We start from the raw sequence: 17,086 nt of genomic DNA, 5'->3' as shown, positions 1-17,086 counted from the left end.
CAAAGTCATATTCAATCAAATCACCCAGACTTGATTGAAATGGAATATTTTACACTATTGAGATTGACTGAAGATTGAGCATGGGGCCGTGTTGCTACCTGCTACCTATTCAAACAAACCAACGATAATGATAATAATGATGATAATTCACAGCAGTTCTAGTGCAACTGCGCCACTGTTAACTCATTCTTTAGGTATTCACACATGTAGCATTTAGTCCCAGGGAATTGAATTGAATTACATTATCAAAGATGTGTTAACCAGCACCTCTGACGTTTGTAATCACAATTATGTTTATAACATTTCTATAACATTTCTAACCTGAACCTGCTCATCTAAGCTTGACACCCAGCCTTTCACATTTATTGTCAATTGTGGTAAAGATGAGTAAAGAATAAATAAATTAAACATGGAGTCAAAATTCTGCCAAAAGGGGGGGGTGGGGCGTACTGGTGTCGCAGCGGGTAGCGCGACCCATGTATGGAGACTCGCGGTCCTTTGCCGCATGTCTCTCCCCCTCTTTCACCCCCCTCCCTGTCAGCCTACTGTGATAAAAATCAAGTCACTAGAGCTGCGAAAAATCTAAAAAAAATAAAATAAAATTCTACCAATAAGGAACACGCTCAATAAATAATGAAACGAGCATTTTTGTTTAATTCATACACACATAAACTACTCTTCATGTGCATTTTGAGCAGTTTACACCTGCAGAATCAATATAACACACGCATGAGTGCATGCTCCTTCTTTGTGCGATCATGGTTTGTTTCCTCGCTCCTACTCGTGTGTGGACCGGTTTCTACTCGTTCATGTGGCACCCACCAGAGAAGGTCCTCTTCTGTTGTTGGGTATATATATATATATATATGCATATGCATATGCATGCACATATATATATGTATGTATATATATATATATATATATATATATATATATATATATATATATATATATATATATATATAGGGCTGGGTATCATCTAGGATGAGCCGATTCGATACGATTCTCGATACACAGCTCACGATACGATACGATTCTCTATACATGGCTCAGCTTGCTTTGATTCCAATATCGATATTTATTACTTTGAATTAATGCTCAGTGATTCAATCACCAAAATCAGCCAAATATTATGTTTATGTTCTATTTATTGATCACAGACATATTAACAGGAAAATAAAGTGCATTTGCTTCAATGCATTTAACGTGTCACAGAAACCAAAAATGTGCCCAAACATCTGATTTTAGGGACAAAGGAGCTTCTAAAATCCTGTCGGCCGTTCCACAAATTCGTCTCACTTGCTCTCCTTCGCTGTGAACTGTAATGGTTGCGCTGTAATAACGCCCCCTAGAGGTTAGGATGTATATCGATATTGAAAGCCAGAATATCGATATTAAATCGTTTTTAAAAATATCGATATTAATCTTTATATCGATTTTTATGCACAGCCCTATATATATATATATATATGCATACATACATATACATAGTCCTGGGTTGAAGTTCTACCCTTGCCCTGGGTCTTTCTGCATGAATATATATATACACACACACACGTGGGATATATGAATGTATGTATTTATGGAGATTGATCATCTCAGATTGAGAAATGCTGATTAAAATAGGTTGAATACATTCAAATACATTTGTATGTATTCACCTATGGGAATTAAAACCCTACATTCAAAATAGCTGTATGACTTTACAAATCAAACCAAAGTGTTCTTGCTTATACTTTACATTTTCAAGTTACCGCAAGTGTTGAGGACCTTATAATTACCAACCCATAATGTTTGTTTTCCTGGAATTTGACATGATAGTTTGGTCTATTTATTTTAGTCACTGGCAATTTGGTTGTACAGGGATCCATATTTCTTTTTGCCACCACGCAAAGCGACAAGAATAGTAGGGGAGGCGAAGGACAACTGCAAATTACACTTGAACCAACACTTTTTTTAGTAATCCAAATCTTCCTGTTTCCCTCGGATATTAATATGACAAAGGCCAGTTTATTTTTTCTTAGTCACTCTTCAAAATGGCAAGTACAAGAGAACAAGGCATTGAAGTATCGCAAATGTTTGTTTTGTCCTTTATAAATCGAGAAACTGCTGCAGGAAAATAGCTTCTGACCTAAACTAAGTGAGACAAATAGCTTACACATGTTAAAAAAACAACTGGAACTGTGACAAACAAGGCTGGACCGGGAGCCAGGAGAAGTTTATCTTTCGCCCACGCAAAGTCAGGAGAGGTTTAGGGAAGCAAAATAAAATCTTCAAAGTTCACACACGAGCGAAGAGATTATAGTCCTGAAATAAAAGATGCATTTATTTTTTTAGGCCTTCACCAGTGGGGCAAATAAATGTGATGGCAGCTGCAGTTTTATTATGAAACAGATCTGAGATATACTCCAATGTTAGAGAACATACTCTGCCAGTCGATTTAATAGATTTTCATGTTTTTATTAACTAATAAAAACATAATAATTGTCATAATAACAAAGCAAAAGTCACTCCTTTTTTTTTACTCATGACAAAATACAACTTTTAAAAGATTTAGCAGTAGGCATCAGGGTTTACTGAATCCTTTACTAAATCACTGAAGGGATTTCTGAGATCTCCCCTGCGTTCGACCGGAGTTAACAGATGGTGAAATTAAAAGGAAATCGTGAGGCTGGAAGAGTTGTTGATAGATCTGTGATCCAGAACGGCGTCACTGCAGGGATTCAAGCACAGTTAACAGGCAACATTCTCCAACTCATCAGATTTTTAAGATCTAACTCTAAGTAGGCTTTTATATTCATTTCTCACTAAACCTCGACAGAGTTCCTCGACTCTCACACTGGGGTTAATGTGTACATATCAACGAGGCCTAAATGCTAAATGAGCTTCTAAGAAAACAGTCATTGCTTTGGGAACAACAGCATTGGTGAATGAAAAATAGGAGAGACCTTTAAAGGAGCAATAAGTGATTTTTATTTCACCACTAGGTGGCGGTTGAGCACTGTCTGTAGACCAAAACAAGATGTTTTCGCATAGGCTCACATGAGCCTATTTGCAAAAAGGATAAAAACAGAGCAAAACAGCATCACCTTTCAGGGAACATGTCATAACTTTATAGTGCTGTTAGTAAAAGAACATTTTGATCTGATGGCCGTGCCCTCCGCCATTTTGTGTCTGGCAGTGGCATTTTATGGGCAGGCAGGGGGCCGCTGTTCACGCGGGGCGATGTAAACGAGAGATTGGAAAACAACACAGAGAGGTAGTTTGTGACGTTTAACCATAGTCCATCTCACAAGATACCTTCAGTTATTCACCAAACTATTGTTGTTGGTTTTTTTTGTTATTTATCTAAAATCATGAAATTTCGCTTATTGCTCCTTTAAAGATATGCCACACTTCTTTCAATAACACGCTGTTGTTATACCAAGCACTAAGTGAACTTCGGGCCTGGATTCAGGCAAATTTTACTTTATAAACTTTGTTTTTTTCTTTTTTATTTTCATTTTTGGAACTTTGGTTTCTTCTTGGTTTGACCTGTTGCCTGATTTTGGCTCATGTAGTCTTTACAAGCTTTCTTACAGTGATTCCCAGTCAAGTCAATGTTGTTCATGGTATATTTCTTATGGTGAATTTAGTTTTCTATCCTTATTGGACATGTGAGTCTTTGCTGTTATTTTGGACCTCTGATACTTCCCTATTTTGATCTGGGGTTTTTTTTTTTTTTGGACCGTCATTAATGGATTATTGGTTTAACCTTTATTCCAGATTGTCTTTTTGTGAATTTGCATATGTAAACCCTAAAGTAGTCTTTATTTTAAGACACCTTGAATAATCCTAAGCCATATCTTCCAACTTTCTATTTGTTTTTTGTTTTTTTGTTATTCTTTTTCTTTTCTATATTTTTTGGCCCTTTTACTCAGTTTCCTTCCAGTTCTTAAAAGCTCACTTTATTTTTCAACAACTCGAGATGAGCCAGTATTTTATCCACTTGCAACAGACTGCTAACTTTAGTTTTTGACATTTAGACCCATTCTTGCAATTAGCCGTTAAAGAACACATCAAGTTTCTTTTGGTTAACTCAATAAAATTGGCAACAAAACCCTTTATTTCATTTACATAAACCAGTATTTTTACACAAAGAAGGTAGTTACTGGAGACAAATTGGCCGAAAAACTGTCAGATACCTGGACGGTGTACCGCATGTCCTGAGAAAAGGCTTGAACAATGCTGTACGTGTCCTTGTGTCCGCTTTTATTGTCGATTCGCTCGAGCGTCCTGCGAAATGAAACGGATATATTACACAAAAAATGGGGCGTCACATTGTTCTCTCATGCTCTCTAACAGCTCCATGTTCCTGCCACTGAAATGCCTCCTCACAGATTGATATTGTCTCACCCACACTTCACACAGAATGGTGTGAAAAAGAGACTCACTTCGTCTGCCAAGTTTTAAAGAAACAGCCCTCTAACAACTGAAGACAGCTAAGCTCATATTAGACGGCTTAATAAAAGAAAAACACTAATGTTCCTTTGCTGTTTATGGGGAATTATTTAAAACAAGACATCAACTGTTTACATAATGAGACAGAAGCATTAGGCTTTTTTTGAGGATCAGACTGATTTTAATCAAGCACTGTTTGAGCTCATGCTGCTGAAGCGCAGAATAAAGAAGTGGAGAATGTGGCGGAATACGTTGAAGCTGATTACGAGTTAGTTTTTTTTCTCTGTGTGTCTTTGTTCCTGAGATGGTTTTTAATCAGTTGCTCTGTCTAGCAACATTTACTTTTTGTAAAGTAAGTTGCTCGCTGTCTTCACTGGAATACTAAAATCTGATGTTTGTACAGTGCCTTGCAAAAGCATATACCCCTTTTTCTATTGTATGTCAGGGTAAAACCAGAAACTTCATTGCATTTAATGGACATTTTATGCTACAAAACAAAGTAGCACAACTTATGCTTTAAAAAATTCTAATGATTGTCTTCCAATTACGTAGCTATGTGTGAAATATTAACCTCGCCCTAAACACGCAATTGCCTTTGTGAAGCACGGTGGTGGTGGCATCATCATGCTTTGGGGATGCTTTTCAACAGCAGGGACGGGGAAGCTCCCTAGAGTTGATGGAAAAGAGGACAAGAGAATCACATTTCAGTGCAGTTACTACTGCGAGTCTTTCAAGGTATGTGTCTCGACCACCTTTTTGCCAGTCAGACTGAACGGGGATTGTCTGTAGACAGCAGTTTTCCAATCTTGCTGCGGATTTTTCAATTAGATCTAGGTCTGGACTTTGACTGGGCCATTTTAACAACACGAGCTTTGACCAAACCATTCCATTCTAGCTCTGGCTTTAAGTGTTACTGCCATAGTGGAAGGTGAACACCGATCTCAAATCTTTAGAGGAACACTTCCCCCACCATGATGCTGCCACCTCCCTGTTTCATGGTGAGAAGGGCGTTTTCAGGAGGGCTTGTTTTTGCCGCACCGTGTTTTGCTTGAAGGGAAAATGCATCCATTCTGGCACATTTATTCATATCTTCACCGTGTCGTCCACACATTTGGCTAAAGACTTATTTTTAGTCAGAGGTATCGGGCTAAAGGAGGCTGAATAAATTATCATGGAAAAAAATCATATTTTAATACGTCAACAAAAATTCAATTATATTTCATTTTCTACCACTTGACAAAGAAAATATGTGCAACTTTGTATCGGCCAATCACATTAATCCCTAGTAGAGCTCTTTTGAAGTTCCTGGTGTGAAATTTTGTTTTTTTTTAATGCTTTAACTAAACATCAAGAGTTCACTTTAAAATATTTAATAAGCACCAATTTGAAATTCAAATAAAAAAAACCTGTGATGTGTTCACAAAGTGATATGTGCCTACAGAGACTGTGAGGGGGGAGCTCAGACAGCAGTTTCCATCACTGAAACCTATCCTTTAAACGTGTCTGCACAAACTGGACCCCGTGGCTATGGTTTAACAGCACGCATAATGGGTTAATTTGCACATATGTGGGAGAGCAGTTTTATTTTTATTATTATTATCATGCAAATTAGAGGCTAGGCGAGAAGATGAGAGAAACCGTGAACATGACGGGGAGGATGAAAGCGCCAGTTCTGACTAGTGTTTCATAATGACTGTGAGAAAAAAACACACACAATGCGAAGGTGCTTTCAGGCGGAGCAGTAAATCCAGCTGCCACACCAGCCTAACACCAGCTTGGCTCGCAGGTGTCCCAAACCTCCAGGCATTCTGCTGCTCCCGTTACTGTCCTCGCTGTGGGCCTGGGTGTCGGACAAACATTTCACTCCTAGGTGTTCATTTTGATGGAGATCAAAGCTTGTTTGATGTCTGCTGCTGAGCTGGTCTGGATGCTGGAATATTAGAGGCTGGAAGCAGATGGTTTTGTTTAGACTCGGGCATCTCGACGGCCACCCATGGTTAAGAAAATTTAAAGCCGGTGTTTCTCGTGAATGTGATGTGGGTTTGGGGGGGTTAAGCAAACAGTAGCACACAGGCTACAGCTAGAACCAGAGATTTACATACCCTGGATAAAAAGACAACATTTTCTTCACTGTCTGGCATTAAATCTGTCACGATCCCCACGTCTTTCACTATTTTTAGGTTCCTGATGATCGTGCAGTTCTGTTTCTGTTTTTTACATTTTTTAGAATCAATACTATTCTGTAGATTTGGTTCCTTCCTGTTCCTCTTATTAGTTTCCGGCTCATAATGATTCTGTTATTCTTGTTTCTGCTAGATCCTCACTTTCCTGCCTGCCTGTCTTTAGTTTAACTAGTGAGTTTATTTTTGTCAAATTCTGTTTGTTCATTGTGGTTTCTGTATACTTGTCAGGTCCTGTGTTTTCGTCCGTGTCTCCTGCCTCCTCTTTGCTTTCCGTCTTCTTCAGCTCACTCTCATATCTATCACCTGTGCTGATTACTTTCACCTGCAGTTCCCTCTTTTTCTCCCCGTATTGAACCCACCAGTCTGTTCTCACCTGTTATTGGTCCATCTGTTTTGCTTCCCTGTGTCTTGTTTGTGTTTCTTGTCTTTGGTCTTCACAACCCCGCATGTAAGTTCACTATTTTATTAATAAACACCGCCTTCTCTTCAATATGCAACTCCCTAACTTTTATCTACATTTGAGTCCTGCAACAACCTCACAAAAGGAGTCTAAACCATTCGTATTTCAAGTCAGTAAGGATTACCGAGATTATTTTGATTGGCTAGGGACAGGGAAAAGTCAGGAAGTCGACAATGGAGGACAAACTCGTCGCTGTTTGTGCCCATCCTATTGCTTTTAATCAGTCGAGCTATCACTACAGAGACAAACAACACAGTCTCACTCCCAACTCGTCAAATAATGAGACTTGGCCAAGCCCCTACGTCTCGGACACTGACGCGACGGGGGAACCCCTGTCATCGTATATTGACGGATAGGGTGCATGACAGTTTGCAGACAATTGTGCCACGTGACACGCTTGTGACCTGAGACGAATATTTTAGCCTACTAAGTTGCTGTTGGTAGCTTTAGTAATGTATGGTAACATGCATACTAGTGTTTGTTTAGGTTTAAGGGTTACAGTGAGGGTAAGGGATGGGTTGGTGCTAGTTTCACAGTTTGTAGTTCATATAAAATGTTTGCGAGTTCTTGCCACAATGTCTCATCTGATGCCCATGGGGCTCGACCAAGCGTCAACTTTTGAGTAAGACTGAGTTGCAATAAGAGTGATTAGGGGTGCTCCCTTAGTTTCCACACCGTAACTGTCTGGTTTTCACAACTCAAAACAGTTACAAACAGCAGAATTTGTCAGGGGAAAGTAAAAGCACCTTGTTTAAGCCAACAGGCCCGCACTGTTGGCTTAAACAAGCCAACACCCGGGGGTGGGGCAATATTGCAACACTCGATGTTTCATACAGCCCAAGAAGGCACAGCCACTCCAGAGCTTTCTCTGGCATCCCAATCAAATGACTAAGACAATATTTATTTAATAACAGAATATTTTATCGCTTTTGAAACTCTACCTTTGTAAAGTCTTGTCATAACTTGTTGGAAAAAAGAACAAGAGACAAAATATTCAAGGGATATGGAGGTCTCTGTTAATATCTTCATGGTCTTGCAGGTAAAGGAACAACATAACAATCACTTTTACAATAATGCTCAATGGGCGGTCCCTTGAAACAGGCTTTTATTTTTCTCTCTGATTAGATTTCAGACCCTCCCTAAGTTCATGTTCATGGGTGCAGTCAACCCCATTGTTGGCTCCATCCTCACCATGTTCAGTCCTTCTTTTTACCTTGTGGTCAAGCTGAGAAACTCTTAAGACGTTTAATATTCCAAATCAATTAACTCCAATATGAGGAACATTAACATCAAATGATACCTGTGAAAAATTAAATCATAATAATATACATACATTATCTACATGTGGTAAAATTGCAGACTGGTAAAACAGGTTTCTGCACCCACAGACCCCACTATATATATCATAAGATCAAGGAAGCTGATAGAATACAAATATTCTCACAAACTTGACATTTGCAACTGGCTAATGTCTTTTCTGCACAAAAACAATATTTTAGGACCAGATTGGTACTGTAAACATTTTATTTATGAATTTTAACAAAATGTAAAAACAAAAAGAAGCCATTTATTTTTTTTGTTGTTGTACCTCAAAACAACCACAACTACTGTCTTCGCCAAAGGTTTTGGCGCAGTAACGCAAATAGATTTGTTTTCCAAACTGAAATCTGTTTGTTTTGTTGAGATTTAAAGTTGTTTTCAGATTGTTTTGCACGATAGTTCATAACAGAAAGCTCTATTAACCTAAAAGTGTATTTTAAAGCCAAGACCCATTTTCATTGTATTTTTCCCTATCGTACTACATAATCAGCCATCTTCATTTTGTCATATTTATAAGCAGAGGTTAAGCTGTGACATAGTACAAGAGGGTTTAAACTTCATTAAAATCATTCTCTTTATCTATTAACTCCTTTGAAAAGTGGGATACTGCTAAGAACTGTTTTCCATAATTTCAAGAATGTCATGGTTAGAGGCTCGGTTGAAAGGAAGTAGATATAAATGTGTAAACGGTGTGCCACAAGCAGAAGGACCATTTCCTCTTAGGTATAGGCCAAAGGTTGTTTCCACCAGAGCGTTTCATAAGGACTGAGAGCTTGGACCTGCGACAAAGAAACTCTCTAGATCTTAGCTTAATTTAGAATCAGTGGAAATGTCTCAGAAAACAGCCGGATAAGCTAAACATAAGCCAAAACAAATGTCCTGTAAGCACTAATGAGACCAGGGGGGATCATAGTCCATCAGTGCAGATTTGGCCAGAAAGCTGAAATCAAGCAAACCAGAGGGAAACAACCTTTTTGTGCCACTTTTAAAACATTTGCCCATGACTAGATTGAACTAAACATCTGCTGTCATCATCCTTGACCATCAATAATTATTTAAATCAACTTTAACTTAACTTAACAGTAAAGCAGTAACATAAGGAGTGTTGTATATCGTAATTTTGTTGTTGTTTTACGGCACTTCCCTATTCATTTTCCTTTGTAAGAAAAATGCATTTGTTGGTTGAGCAGCAGAGTTGAGTATCTGAAGTTGTGATGGGGAGGGGCATGATCTCCCTCAATGGAAATATTATGCTTGCCATCATTGGAGGCAATGCCAATGCAGATGGATATTGACATGAAATTCAGCAAGCAGTGGCTGTGCCGTATCTCCTCTCTTACGTAGTGAAGATGGCAGTGCTCACCACAGTGGAAGGGTTTATAAGACCCTACCTCCAAAATGTGGGAGTGGAGAGGAGGGAATGACCAACAGCAGCTCCAGCCCTGACCGCAACCCCTCTGAACACTTATGAGATCCGCTTGGACATGTTTCTGCCAGGGTGACCAGGACAACCACGTTGGCTGATGGTACCAAACAATAGTCAATAACAGAGGAACATATTTACTGGCGGAAAGAATTTGGCAAGTTTTTATAGAAGTAATCGACACACTCAAATCTGCTGCTCAAACCACGAAGCCTTTTTCCTCCTAAATGCGGCTCTTTTCCGGGGAAGTCAACTGACCTTCCAAAAAAGTTTTGTTGCCAAGATGTACTTCTTAGATGTTTCAGGACAGATTCGATCAAGCAAAACCACTTTTTTCTTAACTTGTGTGCTATTTATGTTATTACTTTATGCCTCCTGTGGCAGCTTCCCTTTTGATCTCAAAGTAAATAACATCTCTACTTGAAGGCATTCACCGCTAACAGTTGGTGTGGCCTTGTCAGGGAAGATGTTCCCCTGTGTGCCCAAAAATCTAGGTTAGAAACAAAAGAGGGGGGGATTCTTTTTTCAAGTTTTATAGATAAGCCACGGGATAGATTACCCATTCAAGTCCGAACGCACCCAACCCAAACACTTTTCAAGTCTTTACCAAACAGTTTCCTCTTTGGCAGACACTAAATATACTTTTGTTACTAGATAGTACGAGTACTTGTCATTCCGTTTTTTTTTCATTGTGTGTGTATCATATGCTGTCAATAGCTTATGTTCTGCTGAGTCCTTTGTAAGATATTGCTCACCTACTTAGCGAGGTTTTGTTGCAAGTTTGGAGAGCTACTTATTAATATCGATACTACTAAACTCAATTAAACTAGAGGTATTCTGTGAAATGACCCCTGCCAGTACTGACAAAAATCTTATTTTACCGTTTATTAGTTTTAACCAAAACAGCAAACGAGCTGAATAACATCAGTGTATGTTTCATAAAAGGATCATAAAAAAAAAAATTTTAACTTCATGATGCAAATAGAACATCAACAAAACGTCCTTGATTTCCGTATTAATTTATTGCATGGCTGGGACCTTATTATTTATTTGATCTAGTGATCGACCGATTGATCTAAAAAGAGTCACCACACATTTTATGGAAAGTGGAGCTGTAACAAATTTGAAAGGGATTTTACAAAGACAAGTTTCTCTCTCTATTGAAGCAACTGGAGAGACCACTCTGGTCAGGAATAAAATTCAGTGTTCTAGCAAAACATTTATAATAATTTGACAGCATTTATACAGTTAAACTGTTTTATAACTATTTCAAGTTTTTGAAATATTTAATCAATGAAACCTAAAATCTGTGCTCTAAAATAGTATTAGCCACACACATGCAGCCAGTGACCCTAAACGTACAGCCAGGGCTTCCATGGAAGGATTTAGCATAATCATACTCATGTGTTAAAATGGCCTAGTCAAAGTCAATACCTAAATTGTCAGTCTGACTCCCCATCCATTCTGACAAAGAATTATTACTATTTTGCATTTATACACCCTGTCTTTATTTAGAAATGATTGCCGAAGCACAGTTGCTTTGCATGTTGATTTTTTTTGTTGTTTTTTTTTGGCTCAGTTTATATAAATGGCCACACTGAAAGCTATTATGAAACACCGTGGAGAAAAAAATGATGGTATAATAGTTGTGAAACTGTTCCCCAAGCCTGATGGGAGGTTAGCGAGAGGAGACATGTGGGATGTGAGAAGAGGGAGGGATGCTGGCTGGAAGGGTGGCTGAAACAGCAGCTAGGCTTCCACCAGCAAAGACCCACTCAGCACCTTTTTACGCAACCAGAATACGACACCGCAGTGAAACAGAGAGCAGCTCCAGCAATAATAACCATGCCTCTGGCCTGTATTATTGTAGTGTGGAACAGGAGTACACCGTGTAGGCTGCTCCACCTCATCATCCCTGTACTCTCTTTGTTTTCTTTAGTTCCTCATTTCCAGACATTTAGAAATGAATCCTGTTAGTGAACACGAAAGAGCCCCGTAATCCTAACCCATTGCTCATTACTGATAACCTGACTAGACGTTAACCAAGGGTTTGAGCCAAATAGGATAATTTCCCTCTTACATTTATTTATTATTTCTTTTCTATGTCCGGGCCCTGTGGACTTTGACATATTCATTATACAACCAGAGGTATAAAATGATGCTTTTATCCAGTAAGCATTACACTGGTGGAGCATGGGTTTTCTCTCTTAATGATAATCATTTTATTTGTCATTGCAACATGCATTCCAATTAAACTTGTCCTCTTACATTTAACCCATCCCTTAGGGGAGTGGTGGGCTGCCACTGTGCGGCACCCAGGGAGGATTCTGGGGCTGCACTGCAAAAAGAGAACTAAAAGTGAGTAAGATTTTCTTGAAATTAGTGTATTTATCTAGGGTTGGGAATTTATAAGATTTTCACGATTCCGATTCCCTTATCGATTCTGTGAAACGATACGATTCCATATCAATTCTCTTATCAATTCCAATTTGGGGACATTTTTTTAACCTCTTAAACAAAGATAGACATGGTATTAAGCATTTAAATTTAAAGTAATACTAATTTAACATTTTAGAGACATAAAAACACAACAAATAAACATTAAAGTACAGTTTATAGGTTGGGTTCTGCAACGTTATCAGATGAGTATAAAACTCATCTTTACAACCAATCTCTGCTCAAAATGGTGATCAGCACCGCCTAATCTACTTTCAGCAATTATCATCAGTTATTGCAGCCGTAAACTGCAGAAAATACGGGCAGATCGGCTCATTCTGAGTTTACTCTGCTCCTGTCAGGATGAGCTCCAGTGCGTTGAGGTGGAGGGATATTTCAGCGTCACTTAGTTTAGAGCCGAAACAAGCCACTTCACTTTTAGAAACGAGCCGAAAAAACTGCAACCAGCAACTCATGAAATTTACAAGCGACTTTTGATAAAATAAGACCAAAGTCGCATAAAATAAGTGGGCTTCACAACAGTCAGCATTCTATCGAAGTGTGTCGTATCACTCCGCCCCTCTGGTCAGGTAAACAAATGTCCCGGCAGATTCTACGTTATAAGAAAGAAAAACCTACAGAAAAGTCGTGCTCTCATGTCATCTTGAAGACATTCTTCTTTGAAATGTTGGCTACAGACGACGTGTTTTCTCTCTGGCCAGAAGCACGATGGCAAGTTGGCAATCCATCAAAAGAGCCCGTGGTGGATCAAGAATTGGAAAGGTGAAAAAACTAATGTTTTTTTCACTTTTACCCAATGTATTGTTACATCCAACGGCCATGCACGTGGGCATTGATGCTTCAACAATAGCTCTCGCAAATTTCAATGGTGAAGTCCTCTGGAAATCCGAAATAATTGTTGTTGTAGAGTGCAGCATAAACATGTCTATGGAGCGCAGTTCCTTACGTCACAGGATGTGATGTCGGGCGGCCATTATTGCTCATATTTGGGCAATAATGGCTGCCACCATACAGAGTGATCGAGACGACAATTTATGCTTTCATTTTCTTATTGATTAACACTAAATTCATTAAATCATCACGGATGTATTAGTTTTAGGTATAGCTAATGATCCACTGATTTTTCCTTGTTGACTGGACTTCCCCTTTAAAATAAAGCCAAACTTTCAATCGCTTTACCCGATGGGGCGCCATTTCTTTTGTGTTAATTTTCTAGACTTACGCCTGGTCACGTTGTACTTGCTTACTGAATGCCGTGTGCGTAACTTGCGGAAAAAAACGCGATGTAAGTTGTGCTGCCCGGCTCTGGTGCTGCCTGGAATCGATAAGAGAATCGTTAAGCGAGCTGCCAAACGGTGCCATGGAATTGGAACACACGGAACCGGTTCTGAACAGGAACCGGTTTTCGATTCCCATCCCTATATTTATCCTTGATTTGAGCAGGTAAATAAAATGATCTGCCAATGGAATAAGATTTTTGAACTTAAAATTGTAACAATTCATCTCTATTATCTTATTTCAAGTCCAGTATATATAATGATCTTATTTTAGGGGTTAAAAATACTCATTCCATTGGCAGATAATCTTATTTAGCTGCTCAAATCAAGGACAAATACACTAATTTCAAGAAAACTGTACTTATTTTTACTTCTGTTTTTGCAGTGTAAGTGTCTTGCTCAGGGACCCAGAGTGGCAGTCTGTGGGAGTTGAACCCAGGACCTCCAGGACAAAGGTGCAACGCTGTAACCACCAGGCCACCAGTGAGGAGGAGACAGCCAGAACTAAGTGTGAACCCTTCTGGGAAAGTGGCTAATAATTAGAACTCCTAAAACCTTTCCAGCCGATAGCTAATGAGTGGGCTGTCATTTTTTAAGGGGCTTTAATAAAGGGGATCCAGGATCAAGTGTTTAATGAAATATGCTGTCACTAACTGCCCTGATTAAGGAGGTTTTAGAGTCTTCTCGCAGGGTGTAATTTTATTTTATTAAACATGTTGATTTCCTTCCCTAACATTAACAGACCATCTCTGTCGTTCTCTACGCTCATCTGACGCGTGACTCTCTGCACTGTGGCGTAGCGGCTCTTAACGCTCGTTTCGAAACCGGTTGTGACCTTGAAACTAATTGTGACCAAGAGCTACACCGACCCGATTCACCGAAATAAGATAACACATTATATTTTCGTCTCCATCAGACTTTCAGACATCCCCTCATATGATGAGAGTGTGCGCATCTGTGTGAAATTAAATATTTTAGTCGCTTAGAAGTCCCAATTAAAAATAGCACGAGTACCTAGAGCAGGAATGACTAATGTAGAGCTCTCTGCCTTGTATGAAGAGGGGCCATTGGCTCTTAATGACCTCATAAAAGAGTTAGCCTGCTACCGGAGCTGCAAAGAGGTTCATCGTTTTAGCCTCGCATCGGGTGAATGTAGTGAAGCCAATGAAATGTGCTGTTTTATACTTATGGTGATTCAAAGGGAAGGTAAATACAGTGCCTTGAAAATGCATTTAATTTGTGATTTTGTCGTGTTATCACTCTAAATTTCAGTGTATTTGATCGACTGATATATCCCAACACATATTAGAGTACCACTGTGGAGTGGAAGGACGGGTTCATCCATCCTTTGTTTATATCAGCTTGTCTGTGCAGGGGTGTGGTATACTATTGCCAAAGGAATATAAATTATCCACAATCACCCTCTGATACGTGTTTTAGTTCATGGTGGACTCTGTGATGGTGATCTGGACTTGTCCTGCTGCAGCAAAGCATCTCCAAACCATGACATTTCCAGCTTTGTGCTTTACAGAACATTCTCCTCTGGAATGTTGTTATGATTAGTTTACAAATATGTCCTCTAATCAGGTTTCCAACTAATTACATTTTACCCTCATCTGTCCAAAAGACATTATTCCATTATTCTTGGTCTTTTTTCTGCATTCTTTCTGGGATTTAGGTCTTTGAAGATGTCTTTAGCATCTTGCTGTCTGTTCTTGGTTATTGTGTTGAATGTCCTCCACTTGTAAACTATTTTCTGGACAGTGGAGAGGCTGATTTTAAATCCCTTACCAGACCCATAAGCGGCTACAATCTTCTTTCTGAAGGCCTCAGACCGGTCTTTGGATTCTACCAGGGTGTTTACTCTGACTTCAGCAGTCAGGAGAACACCAAGTATCTATCTGAGATGTAAACAGGGCAAACTTTTCGCTAAATAACTGAGTAACCATTTTTCCTTACGTGCACCTTATGTGTCATGTCTGTGTTAGAGTTTAGTACATTTTACCTGGGAATAAATGTGGGGCTGTCCTAAGTCATTCCTCTTCAGAAATGGCATTTTTCTTACATTTTACAGAAAACGTTTTAGTTATTATTATTATTATTATTATTATTATTATTACTATTATTCCTTGTATATCTTACCTTATGATATATCCATGTGTCCACAGGCTTTCTGGTGGTGTCCTTATATTTTTATATGATGGTGTATCTACATTATGTTTTGGGTACATTTATGAATAAAACTGCGTCGCTAACGGTTGTAAATCACTATTGCCTGTCAGACTGACATCATGATTTGGGAAATGAGTTAATGAATTAATGTTGACAAACAATCTTGTTCTCAAATGGAGACCTACAGAACATAAGCGGTGCCAAAATCGGCTGTTTTTCAGGCTGATTCACATTGAAACACCTTATTCTCTCTTGCACTCCTATGTGAACATAAGAGAGTTCAACCCATCGTCACAGTGAAAACAAGCCTGGAGCAGCTGCTGTATGCTGACATCTGACCCCCGGACAGATGGATGAAAGAACAAAGAGCCTGTTAGTTTTAAACAAAAACAAACTATATGGGCTATTTTAATGCCTTACATGTCTGTATATGTACATACATAAATAAGCACATATGCATGTCGATCTGTGGGGGTTCTCAGGAACAAAAAAAGTTGAGAACAGCTGATCTTAGCCATTCCAGTATGTGTTTAGGGTCGTTGTGAAAAAGAGAGCCTCTGCCCCCCAGTTTCAAGTGTTTTGCAGCTTCTAACAGGCTTTCTTTCAGGACTGCTCTATATGTAATGTCATCCATCTTCCCATAAAACCTCCCCCAGAGCATGATGCCGTCACCTCCATGTTTCACAGCGGGGAAGCCATGCTCAGAGTGATGCATTCAGGGTAATCCAATTTGGGTCTCACCTAACCCGAGCACCGTCTTCCACATGTTTCCACATTATCAAATAAAGTGTTTAATTATACCTCAAATCTGTGGTGGGACAAAACTGACAAAATTATTAATAAAAGCAGAAATGAATAAATGACTCAAACCAGCACACTAAAAATGTGTGCCAGTTTAAAAAATAGAAATAATTTAATATTTATAAAATTATTTAAAAATATCCAATGCATCTCCTTTAATGTAATTGTCCATTCTATTTTATTTTTTTATTTATTACCAGCATATTATTTATTTAAGTAATCGGTTTTAATTTTACTGGAGGGAGGGGGGGGGGGTCATTTTATTTTTTCATGTTTTACTTTTACTTATAGTTACATTTATGTCTGTTTTATTTCCCGTTTGAATTTTCTTACCCAGCTTTTTCCCCAAAAGATTTTTTAGTACAATGTATTCTGTTTTTACATGTTTCTGCCTCTTGATGCAAATAAGGTGGGCGGTCCTTCGTTGAATCAGCTCCTCTACTATTGGTCCATCCATAGAAAGGGGAAGGATCTATGTGCAGATCAACTTTCTGTGCTTTCCTCCGTTTAGCAGCTGAAGTATAGTTATGAAGGGAACGGATCTTCAAAGTTT

At 38.8% G+C, this 17,086-nt stretch overlaps 1 protein-coding gene across 1 annotated transcript in view; it reads left to right on the top strand.

Moving 5' to 3' along the window:
* LOC105918123 (sodium/hydrogen exchanger 9) overlaps nucleotides 1-17,086 on the top strand; it is a 116,206-nt gene that overhangs the window by 96,465 nt on the left and 2,655 nt on the right. The window lies entirely within an intron of this gene.

This window comes from Fundulus heteroclitus, chromosome 21 (genome assembly GCF_011125445.2).
Source record: "Fundulus heteroclitus isolate FHET01 chromosome 21, MU-UCD_Fhet_4.1, whole genome shotgun sequence".
NCBI lineage: Eukaryota > Metazoa > Chordata > Actinopteri > Cyprinodontiformes > Fundulidae > Fundulus > Fundulus heteroclitus.
The sequence above is the reverse complement of the archived record's forward strand: the minus strand, read 5'-3'. Positions and strand labels throughout refer to the sequence as shown.